The 11,392-nt window shown below is 41.3% G+C and overlaps 1 non-coding gene across 1 annotated transcript; it reads left to right on the top strand.

Moving 5' to 3' along the window:
* The first annotated feature begins 10,967 nt into the window (after positions 1 to 10,967).
* LOC132885574 (U5 spliceosomal RNA) lies at positions 10,968 to 11,082 on the top strand. The gene has a single exon (XR_009654615.1). It is a non-coding gene; the product is annotated as a U5 spliceosomal RNA (small nuclear RNA).
* The last annotated feature ends 310 nt before the right edge of the window (positions 11,083 to 11,392 follow it).

The raw sequence follows: 11,392 nt of genomic DNA on the forward strand, positions 1-11,392 counted from the left end.
CTGATCATTTTATGTGACATGCTTTTGTTTTTATTCACGGAGAAAAGAGATCTTTGTAGACGGCAAGAATCACACTGCGATGAAAACAGGATTGTTTACTAGTATCTGTGTCAGTACTGAACATGTGTTATCGAGCCGAGTAGATTTAAGAACAAAAAGCCTTTCTTTGTTACACGTACACTCAAGCACAGACTGAAGCACACAGTGAAATTTCTCCTGTTCATTTAACCCATCTGAAGCAGTGAACACACGCAAGTGAGCAATGAGCACACACATATACCCACAGCAGTGGCCAGCTATGCTACAGCACTCAAGGAGCAGTTGGGGGTAAGGTGCCTTGCTCAGGGGCACCTCAGCCCAACCTCAGGCCATGGCTCCTATATACCTAACCACATGTCTTTGAACTGTGGGGGAAACCAGAGAACCTGGAGGAAACCCCCACAGACACATGGAGATCATGCAAACTCCACACAGAAAGGCCCCCGTCAGCTGCTGGGCTCAAACCCAGGACCTTCTTGCTGTGAGGAGACAGTGATAACCACTACACCACTGTGCTGCCCAAAACATTGAAACATAAAAAAAAAAAGGTTAGGAACATGTAACATCACCTTGTTAACATGCATACCAAGTTTCAAATCTGGATCATGAATAGTTTTGGATATATGGTCCAGAAATGAACATTGCTCTTAGAAACTAAGTCAAAATCTATATTTTATTTAAAAATTTGAAAAATACTTTTTTCAAAAATCCAAAATAGCAAAAGGCACCAGTTCACATGTTGCTTGATATGTATACAAAGTTTCATGAAGATATCTTCAGTAGTTTTAAAGGTATGGCCCGGAAACGAAAATGTGACGAGACAGACAGCCGGACGGCCAGAACCCATTTCTATATCCCCGCCAAACTTTGTTTGGGCAGGGGATAAAAAAAAGACCCAAAAATACTGGTTGGATTTTTTTGGTTAGAGTTTTCATCACCTGAAAACCACTGGCTGCTGCTGAGGATGGCCCCATATGAAGAGCCTGGAGATCAGTGAGGTCACTCATGGTGCTGATGGTTTGTCTCTTGAGGGCTTGGCCTGTCCAGTGTTTTTGTTAACTCAGATGAGAAAGTAGTCAGAATGTACAGCCCACAGCCCACTCTACACTTGACACACCACATTATTTAAAATGTGCGTCCATTTTGTGTGAGGCAAATAGTAAACAGAAGCTAACTGCATCTAGGAAGTAAGTGAGAAGTGAAGAAATCTAGAAGTGAGTGATGTTACAGCAGTTTCTGTGGGTTGTTTTGAGGAGCAGCGTGAGGCTTCAAGGTTCTGCTGTGGCCCCAATCTTCAGCAGCTGTGAAAGTTTCAAGGCTTCAGTGGTCATGAGTTCAAGTCTTATTGAAGCCTATGAGTTAATGAAACTGTCTCCGATTCTGGCCTATTTGTAAGCTTGGACACTGCAAGTTTTAGTATCGGGTATAAACAAACCACAGCTGCTGGATTCTCAAGCCTCCCTGCCCTTCTCTTTGAGTAAACAATAAGGTTTTTGTTGTTGTTGTTTTTTTAAATTAAAACAGAGAAAATGCAGTGAGAAGGTCCATTCTTACATCCATGTACTGTAGGTAAACCTAAGCCACAAATGGACATCGTCACTCCAATCGTTTCAAGCAATACCGTGGATGAGACTGAGGACCTAAAGGTGTCTTTGGTGTGCAAGTTCTGTAAAACATTTTGCACTCAAGTCTCTATCAATGCATAGTTGATAATGTCAAAAAAACCAACAACTTCAAATTAAGAGTATAATGAATTCAGAAATAATTCAGATGCTCGTGAGTTTTTGGTTACACAATAGACCCCTTGTGCGTGGTGTCAGGTGATAATTTCTTCTGGGGGACAACCAGACACCATCTTATTTGTGAGCAATGCTTGATGGGTCTTAAATATGGTTCGTTTTTGCACTGTTTTTGGTTGTTCCGATCTTTCAAATAGAGAAAAACATAAAAAGTATTACCATCTCCCTGTAACTCCTTGGTGGTGCAGACATCGTTCGACATGGACATGCAGATGAAAACCTGGAAGAACATGGATGCGTACAACATTTTATATGTGTGAAATATGTGAGGATGCCCCCCCCCCCATGAACAGTTTGAAGATTGTGATATTACTGTAGATGGGACTGAGGACCTGAAGGTGTCTTCCTCATATTATCTTGTGGAGTTTTTGGTTGTTTCTCAAAGAGGAACCTGTAAATCTTCTCTGGAAAAAGGCTTCAAGATTGTTCCCCACCAAAACAAGTCCTTGCCTCTGATGTTAGCGGTTCTTGCTTCTCGACCAGGAAAGATTTATTGGCACTCTGGAACCAGTTTTCCTGGCTGAGAGTTGGCTCTTTGGCTGTTGAAACTTCAAGAACTGGCTCAAGATAAGGCACACACACAGATGATTCAACATGAAATCTCACACAGTTATAGAAGGGAAATTATTTTTATCTCACTGTCTTGTGACAGTGGTTGTTCAGAATTGTTCACGGTTTTTTGGATGTCCCTCTGAGGGGAAGCCATAAATGTTCTTTGGAAAACCCTTAAAGCCTGTTTCCAAGTAAAACCCTTCATGATCAAATCAACTCTTTAGGAACAATTTTTCTCACCGTGTGAAATGGGAATACACAGTTGGAGCTAGAAAATTAGTGAAGTATTTGACTCAGAACCAAAACAAAGAAGAAGACCAGGATCAAGAGAGCTTTGAAATTTGACTGAAATTGGGAAAAGAAAAAAAAGGGGTGGTTTAGTGGTGTCACCTTACAGCAAGAAGGTCCTGGGTTTAAGCTCAGTGGCTAACAAGGGCCTTTCTGTGTGGAGTTTGCATGCTGTGTCCGTGTGAGTTTCCTCAAGGTACTCTGGTTTCCCCCACAGTCCAAAGGCATGCAGGCTGATTGGTGGTTCTAACTTGACTGTGAGTGTGAATGGTTGTCTGTGTCTATGTGTCAGCCCTGGGATGACCTGGTGCCTTGTCTAGGGTGTACCCTGCCTCTCGCCCATGGTTAGTTGGGATAGAATCCAGCTTGCCTGCGACTCTGTAGGACAGGATAAGCAGCTACAGATAATGGATGGATGGAGCAAGAAAATTATGAGAATAAAAAAATGAAGAAACATATATACTATAAGAACCAGAAAACAAGAAGAGCAGTGAGCTCTTTGGGATGGCACTTCTGTTTCCAGATCGTAGGAACTGCTCCACGTACCAACCATCACTCAAATCCTTCTATGTGAACCTCACAAATTTATCTTTTTCAAAATGTACAGAGCAGACACCAAAATGTCCTGTCAGCTTAAAATTACCTCTCTTTGTCGATACAAATCAAACCCATTAATTTGGCAAGTGTCCTGCTGACTTTGGGCTACAATGGATCAAAATTCTGCTTTTTTTAACAGCTACACTTGAACAGCCTTGAAGGACACACCTCTGAGGAGGCATGCTTTGGTTTTAGTTTTGTTGCAGAATAAAAAAAAAAAAAAGCTAAAAATGTGCTATACTTTGCAAAGCAGACGAAGCCAGAAATGCCATGAACTTTCAAGCATTTTGCATATGACATCACTTCTTTGAATGAACAGTAACTTACCAGTGCGTTCATGTAATGACGGACTCAAAGAGCCAAACTTTACCAACTAAACAGAACATGTTCCCGGTCTCATATTAAAATGCAATTTAGACAGTAAACTATTTAACATGTCTAGTTTTATAAGGTATAATTTCCAGGAGTAATGTAAATTTTGTAAGACTAGCACTTTAACAGAAGCAAAAGGTTTGGGAGATGACAGCTTGCTTGACCAAAATGAGCATGCAGTTGAGACAACCTGGGCATGTTAGCTCAGATGCTACAAACAAAGGATTCAGAAAGACCACTGAGATTTGAATTCAAATCACTGGAGTCAAAGGCTAGAGTGCTAACCATTACACCATGGAACCAAGACATAGATATAAGATTGTTTTCAGCACCAAATTACTGGCATCAACCTGGCAAAAAAAATTGAACTTGCCCTTGGGCAAAGGCTTAGATGTACACAACCCACACTCCCAAAACCCAGATTTGAACCAGTGACCTTTAGATTTTCAGTCAAACACTCACCCTACTAAGCTGTTTCAGCAAGCCCGCAGTGATTTGGTCATGTAGCCATCCAAGGAATTGGATACAATGTTTGGTCCTTGTCAGATATATGCAGTAAGCAGAAATTTGTTTTTGAGATCACATTACATTATATGACAGGCATTTAGCAGATGCACTGAGCCAGAGAAGTGCAAAAGTCAGCTACAAGAAGTGGTGAACTTCAAGAAGACAACTTGTAGGCACTTACATTCAAACTACACTAAATGTGCTACAGTTAGGGTAACAGCCAGACAAACATTGCAGTGCTCACAGGAGACACGAAATTCAAATACACAGATGAGACTGCATCAAAGAGAAGCGCTTATGAATCTCTTAAAAATCATTGCTTTTCTTTGAATTAAGAAGAACAACTTTATTCATCACACGCTTGTGAAATTCCTCTCTGCAGTTAACCCAGCCGAAGCACTGAACACAAACCTGAGCAATGAGCACACACACAGAGCAGTGGGCAGCCATGCTAACAGCACCCCAGGAGCAGTTGGGAGTGAGGTGCCTCGCTCAAGGGCACCTCAGCCCACGGCCATCCCATATTAAACTAAGTGCATGTCTTTGAACTGTGGGGGAAGCCAGAGCACCCTGAAGAGACTCAGGGAGAACATGCAAAATCCACACAGAAGGGCCCTCGCCAGCCCAGAACCTTCTTGCTATAAGGCAACTGTGCTAACCACTTACACCACAATTAATCTAACTGTGCTTCATTTTGAAAGTAACTTTACTTGAATCAACTGTAAACTGTATCTTTAGTTGCTTGAATCACTCAAAAATAGAGTATTTTCGCGTGTCGTCATCAAACCGGAAGTCGGCCATATTGGAGGCATTGGACCCATCAAATCACAAAATGTTGATTTTAACTTTGGCTTGGCTGAGGTTAAACCTTTCTTCAAAATACCTTGTGTATGAGTTTGGCATATCACAAGACAAATAGCATGTGTAAGGTGTGATGGAGTACCCATCACTACAGTTGAGTATGTGCTCTAACTGCCATACCAATGAGCCTGGCACTTTGGTGCTGTGGCCAGGTTAGCCATAGAGATTTTCTGAAGAAAGCACAAGTAACATGAACTTGCTTTCCTCCACACATCTCATGCAACCATCTCACACGTTGAGCAGGATCCTGCAGACATGAAAAGTCAAACCTTTGAAAGATATAATGACATTCCAAGAGCACATAAGCCCTTTTGTGTGGGCTGTCTGGCTTGTTGGTCTTGGGGTATGATTCTTGTGAGTGATCTCAGGTTCAAATACTGGATAAGCCCAGGGTTTATCTTAAATTGCTCACCTGTCAGAAAAAAATTAAAGGAATCCTGAGCTGCTGGCTGCATTGTTCTTAAAGTGCTAGTCTCATGAAAATTGCAATGGTAAAATCTCTGGCTTTCTGTGTGTGATGTGCTCAAATAGGTTGTACAGTCATAGTATAGGGCCAGTGGCGCAATGGATAACATGTCTGACTACGGCTCAGAAGATTCTAGGTTTGACTCCTGGCTAGCTTGACAATTTTAAAGGGCAGCACGGTGGTGTAGTGGTTAGCACTATCACCTCACAGCAAGAAGGTTCTGGGTTTGAGCCCAGTGCGTGTGTTCACTGCTTCAGATGGGTTAAATGCAGAGGATGAATTTTGCTGTGCTTGAAGTGTGCATGTGACAAATAAAGGTTTCTTCTTCTTCTAAGTTAGCATATAAATTAAAAATTTGTTAGAAAAATAAATTTTTGCATATGAATTCTGCTCCAAAAATCACTAAAAGCTTGTCCGCCATAATTAGATCGCAGCGATTACAGATTAGCGGTGCTGCATGCGTGACGTCATGTGCAACAATGCCTTTTTTTGTGTCCACATGGACTCTATACTATTCTCTGCAGTGGTCTCCATTCTTGAAACTAATTCTTTTGATAGAGACAAAAAGGCTCTTCAAATTCGCCCTCAATCTTTGGTTGGTTGTGTGAGGATGATTTAGAACCTATAGCTATGGAGAAAGAGGTGGACAAATATACAAGCCAAGTTGCTCGTGAAGAAGAAGAGCAACAGGGGGGCAGCCAAGATGGTGTCAGTGTAATATGTGATTTGTGTAGCTCTGCAACATGATGAGCGAAACCTAATGTGCTGAACTGCTAAATATGCTTAAGGGCTGATTAGAATGAACCTAATTGATAAACTACATAGCTACTACAAGGACCTCACTCAGAAACAATTTTTTAATCCTTGTTTTCTTTCATTTTATTCACTGTTATCCAACTAGTGCCTCAAGTTAACCATTCAGTGAACCTGCTAACTAAAGGAGAAGTGAACATAACACTATACAAACTAAACCGACAGGAGTTGGTAAGCGTACTTGCTACTTTTTTCAGGTTATCCATCAATATGGAAACAGAGGAAGATAGCTGCGCTGTAATGCATTTCTATGCCAGAAAGTCTCTGAGTGAAAAGTTTGAACCAGATGCTTTACAAGACGAAATGGAACAGTGTTTGGTGCCACTACCAGAAACTCCGAAACCATGACCAGCCAAAAAGTCGAAGACGCGTGCCAGTGACGAGGATTATAAAGAGGCTGTGCCCATCTTGCTTTTGCTAAAAGTAATGGAAAGAATTGAAAATATACAAGAAGAATCTCTCAAATGGCTGCAGTCACTTGAGGCAACAGTTAAAGATAATACAAATTACATTCAAAGTGTCACCGACGTCCTTGTTTCTATGGGGAAACAGGTAGAAGACGTGACAAATAAAGTTGTCGCCCTACAAAGTAAAGTCCACATCTTAGAAAAAGAGAACAGTGTCCTCAGAAACAATGCAGTGACCTGGATGCCTATAAAAGATGGAATCTACGAGTGTCTGGCATTCTGGAGCAATCAGGTGAGAAAGTGAAGAATATCATCGTTGACGTTTTCAAACACATCTCCCCAGACATCATGGACCAGCTGGCTTACTCAGTGGACAATGCTCACAGATTAGGTCCCTGCTCTGCAGAGGTGCGCTCCAGCCATCGCATCATAGTTCAATTCCTGTCACAAGCACACAGGGACATTGGCAGTGACATTTCCAAAATCCAAGGGCTGTCCTGAGATCACTAAAACATGCACAAATCACAGCAAACCCAAGAAAGTGTGCAATTTGGTGAGTCGAAGTACGGTATTTGGGCTTTCTCATGGGTCGATGCGTCCCTAAATTGATAAGACTGCAGTGATTGTGACCTGCCCAAGACTCAAGACCAAAAAGGGGGTGAGGCAGTTCCTGGGGCTGGCTGGCTATTACAGGAGGTTTCTCCTCATTTTTTGGAGGTTACCAGCCTGCTGACTGAGCTCACTAAAAAGGGAGCACTAGAGCTCATCTAGCGAACGGAGCAACTATGCCACGGAGGACGGAGCCATGGAAACGGGCTTTTTCACAGATTGAAATATTGTTTCTCCAAGACCCTCAGTGTAAACATAAATACACAAACAAAACAAACGTTAATTTAAAAAAAAGCACACACATACAATACCACACAAGCAGAAATAGCGCAAATTGTATTAGTGTAAATGGTAATAGTAACAGTGCAAAATGGCTAAGGATATGGGAGTATCTGCAATATGCAACTCATGATCCATTTACAGGATGAGTCGTGAGCAGATGTTGAGGTGAGGAAGTGTCATAAAGTGACAAGTGCTTTATTACTTTACAATACTACAATGAATTGTAGTAACAGACTGAGTTTTTTGGAGCTAGGGGAGAGAGAGAGAATTCAGCATCCTGACAGCATGGTATATAAAGCTGTTTGCCAGTCTGGTGGAGCTAGCTTGGAGGCTCTGGTACCTTTTTCCAGAAGGCAGGGGACTGAAGAAGGTGTGTGAAGGGTTAGTAGGTCTATGTTTTGGTTGTACATGGCTGCTTTTAGTGATTTTTGGAACAGAATTAAGACGCAAAAATAATTTTTTGAAAATTTTTTTTATTTATGTGCCAATTTTCCAGCGTATTTAAGCACATCACACAGAAAACTGGGGATTTTATGAGGTCATTTTGATTACACTAGCACTTTAAGAATGATGCAGCCAAATGAAATCCATGTAGCCAGCAGTCCAGATTAACAATTTAAGGTAAAACCTGGGCTCATCTGCGATTTGAACCCAGGACCTCTTGCACCCAAAGCAAGAATCATGTTACAAGAACAACAAGCCAAGCAACCCATAAAAATACACTTGTGTACTACTGGAATTTCATTATATCCTTCAAAGGTTTGACTTTTTCATGTCTGCAGGATCCTGCTCAATGTTTGAGATGGTTGCATGAGATGTGTGGAGGAAAGCAGGTTCATGTTACTTTTGCTTTCTTCAGAATATCTCTATGACTTTACTGATTTTGCTGTGTTCAACCAGGGCTATAATTAAATTGTCTTTGTATATGAAACAAATTCCGTAGCAAGGGTTGTGATTCCAAGGATAGTCAGGACAAGCTGTCTGCTATCATAATTCACAAGAAAATCCTTTGTTGATGTCACCTGTATTCATGACTACTGCAACAATAACATGACCTACATTTGGTTGGAAAGTAGATATTCAAAAACAGGGTTCATGGTGACTGATTTTTTTTTTTTTTTTTTACTGAGACATGGTCAATTCCCAGGATGAACCAAAGAATGCAAACAGAATCCAGTATTAAGTGGAAGGAGCTTGGAATTTCGTTTGTAATCATGATTTATGTCCTGGACCTTCCATTGTTCAACTTTTGGGTCATTGCTGAAAATGGTTACTTGGAACCTGCATTCCCTGAAAGAAGTCCTCTGTGATTTGAAGTGTACAGTAGAAGCAGTGTGCTCTTCATTCTCATCTGGACACTTGACATCGCAAGACGGTGTCACCCACCTTTCGACTAACAAGGTCCTGCAGCTTGTGCTTAGTGAGATCGAGAGTGTGTTGGTTCAAATTGCTAAATTTTGTATGCCAAGGCAGGTATACTCAGCCCAAATGTCTGGATTCCCCGAAAACTGACATTTGTGAGAAAAAAATTAGCATTAATATATATATATATATATATATATATATGTGTGTGTGTGTGTGTGTGTGTATGTCTGTCTTTCTCTATTTTTATGAGTTTTGTCTTGCTTAAAGAAAAATATATATTTTTTGCTTCACCAGTCACCTCCAGTTTGTCTCATATGCTCCAACTTTGTTGTAGGTGTGTGCAACTCTTATTGTATGCATCTGTTGGCTACATGGCCACGTGAAGCTGGATAGGTGGAGAGAGAGAGGAAAAAAGAGTGATTGTTCCTTCCTTCAGATTGTTGAGACCTGATGTTTGTGTTATTGGGCCCGTATCACCTCCTTCTTGATTAGTTTCTTACATCTGGTTGGTGATTTTACAAGGTTGCTGCTGTTCTGGTGCCAAGACCATGAGCTGAATTCTTTTATCACTTGCCTTCAGTATGTAAACAAAGTTCGCTTGTCCCCCAGGACAAGGGCAGTCACGGTTGCTAATGTAAGTGTGACGTCAGTGCAAGGGGTCTGTTGCAAATTTTGGCAATGTGGCACAAAGTTATTGAAGGGAACTTATTTATAATCTCACTATCTGGTGTGACCCAGATGAGGATGGATTCTCTTTTGAATCTGCTTGCTCTCAAGGTTTCTTCCTCATGTCATCTCGTGGAGTTTTTGGTTGTTTCTCAGAGACGAACCCTTAAAAGAATGCTTCAAAATTGTTTCCCAGCAAAACAAGTCCTAGCCACTGACGTAAGCAGTTCTTGGTTCTGGACCAGCAAAGATTTGGTGGCACTCTGGGACCAGTTTTCCTGGCTGAGAGCTGGTTCTTTGGCTGTGGAAACTTCAAGAACTGGCTCAAGATTCGGCACCAGCTCGGAACCAGCCCTCAGTGGAAAAGTGGTGACTTGGTGGACAAGTGGTATTCGAGGATCAGCAGAGGGTCCTCAAGGTTCTGCTTTGGGCTGAACCTACAATAGATAGGTGCCTGTTTAGAGCACTGGTCTTGTAAACTGGGGTGGTGATTTCAATTCTCATTGGGGCCTTTGACCTAACTTCTGAAGATAGAGAGTTCTGATCTGAGATACAGTATTGGGACTGAGGAAAAGTGGTGCCTGTATCATTCATTGCTTGTGAGTTCTCACTGTTTCTTCAAAACAGTTCTGCTCAATTCTCTGTCAGTGAGCCAGTTGATATAAAAAAAAGACTGCAGCTAAAACTCTAAAGGATTCTTATCATGCTGCACATATTTGTAAAGTTCCTGGTGACACAATTATAATTTTGGACTACGTATGTAGCGCTAGGAAACTTGGGACAAGAAGACTATGAGATATGCATGGAAAAAGCATGAGGTTGAGAAAATTACTTTTTTTTTTACATTTATTTATTTTTTTAAAGAACCAAAAACACTGGTTAGCTTTTTTTGGTTGGAGTTCTCATCACCTGAAAACCACTGGTTGCTGCTGAGGATGGCCCCACATGAAGAGCCTGAAGATCAGTGAAGTCACTCATGGTGCTTATAACCATGTCTCTTGAGGGCTTGGCTTGTCCAGTGTTTTTGTTAGCTCAGATGAGAAAGTAGCCAGAATGTACAGTCCACACCCCATTCTATGATTGACACACCACATTATTTAAAATGTGCGTCCATTTTTTGCGAGACAAATAGTAAACAGAAGCTAACTGCAGCTAGGAACTAAAGTTGTGAGTGACGTTACAGCAGTTTCTGTGGGCTCTTTTGAAGATTGGCACAGGGGCTTCAAGGTTCTGCTGTGGTGTAAGAGATTGCAAAGGTGTAAGAGATTGGCCCAGGCCACCTTACCCTATACCAGCTTTCTGCACCTCTAATACAGTGTCACTAATCTGATCCAGTGTTAATTGTAGCTCAGGTTTCTCTTCATTGACGCATGAATCTTTCGCCTTTTACTAAAAATTTCCATGGAGAGAAATGTTTATGAGTTCAACGTATTTTTGCAGGCTTTGCTCTGGTGGAGCTGAACATTTTTGGTCATCAAATGTTAGAACTATTGATCTTTTTGCATGGAAGCACCTCTCACAAGCCGATGCCGCTCTTCAAAAGGATCCAGCTGTTGGGGGTAGAGTCTAGCTGTGTTTACCTTTCTAGATTTTAATATTTAGAAGTGGTATATTTAAAGCTACACTGTAAAAAAAATCCCGTTGTTTTTACGGAAAAAAACTGGCAGCTGGAGTCACCAGAAAAAATCCGTAAAATATACAGCAAAACGGTAATTGCTTTTACAGCACAGCATGTACATTTTACAGTTTAAAGTAGCAAATATAACAGA

The sequence above is a fragment of the Neoarius graeffei genome, chromosome 4, assembly GCF_027579695.1.
Source record: "Neoarius graeffei isolate fNeoGra1 chromosome 4, fNeoGra1.pri, whole genome shotgun sequence".
NCBI classification, from domain to species: domain Eukaryota; kingdom Metazoa; phylum Chordata; class Actinopteri; order Siluriformes; family Ariidae; genus Neoarius; species Neoarius graeffei.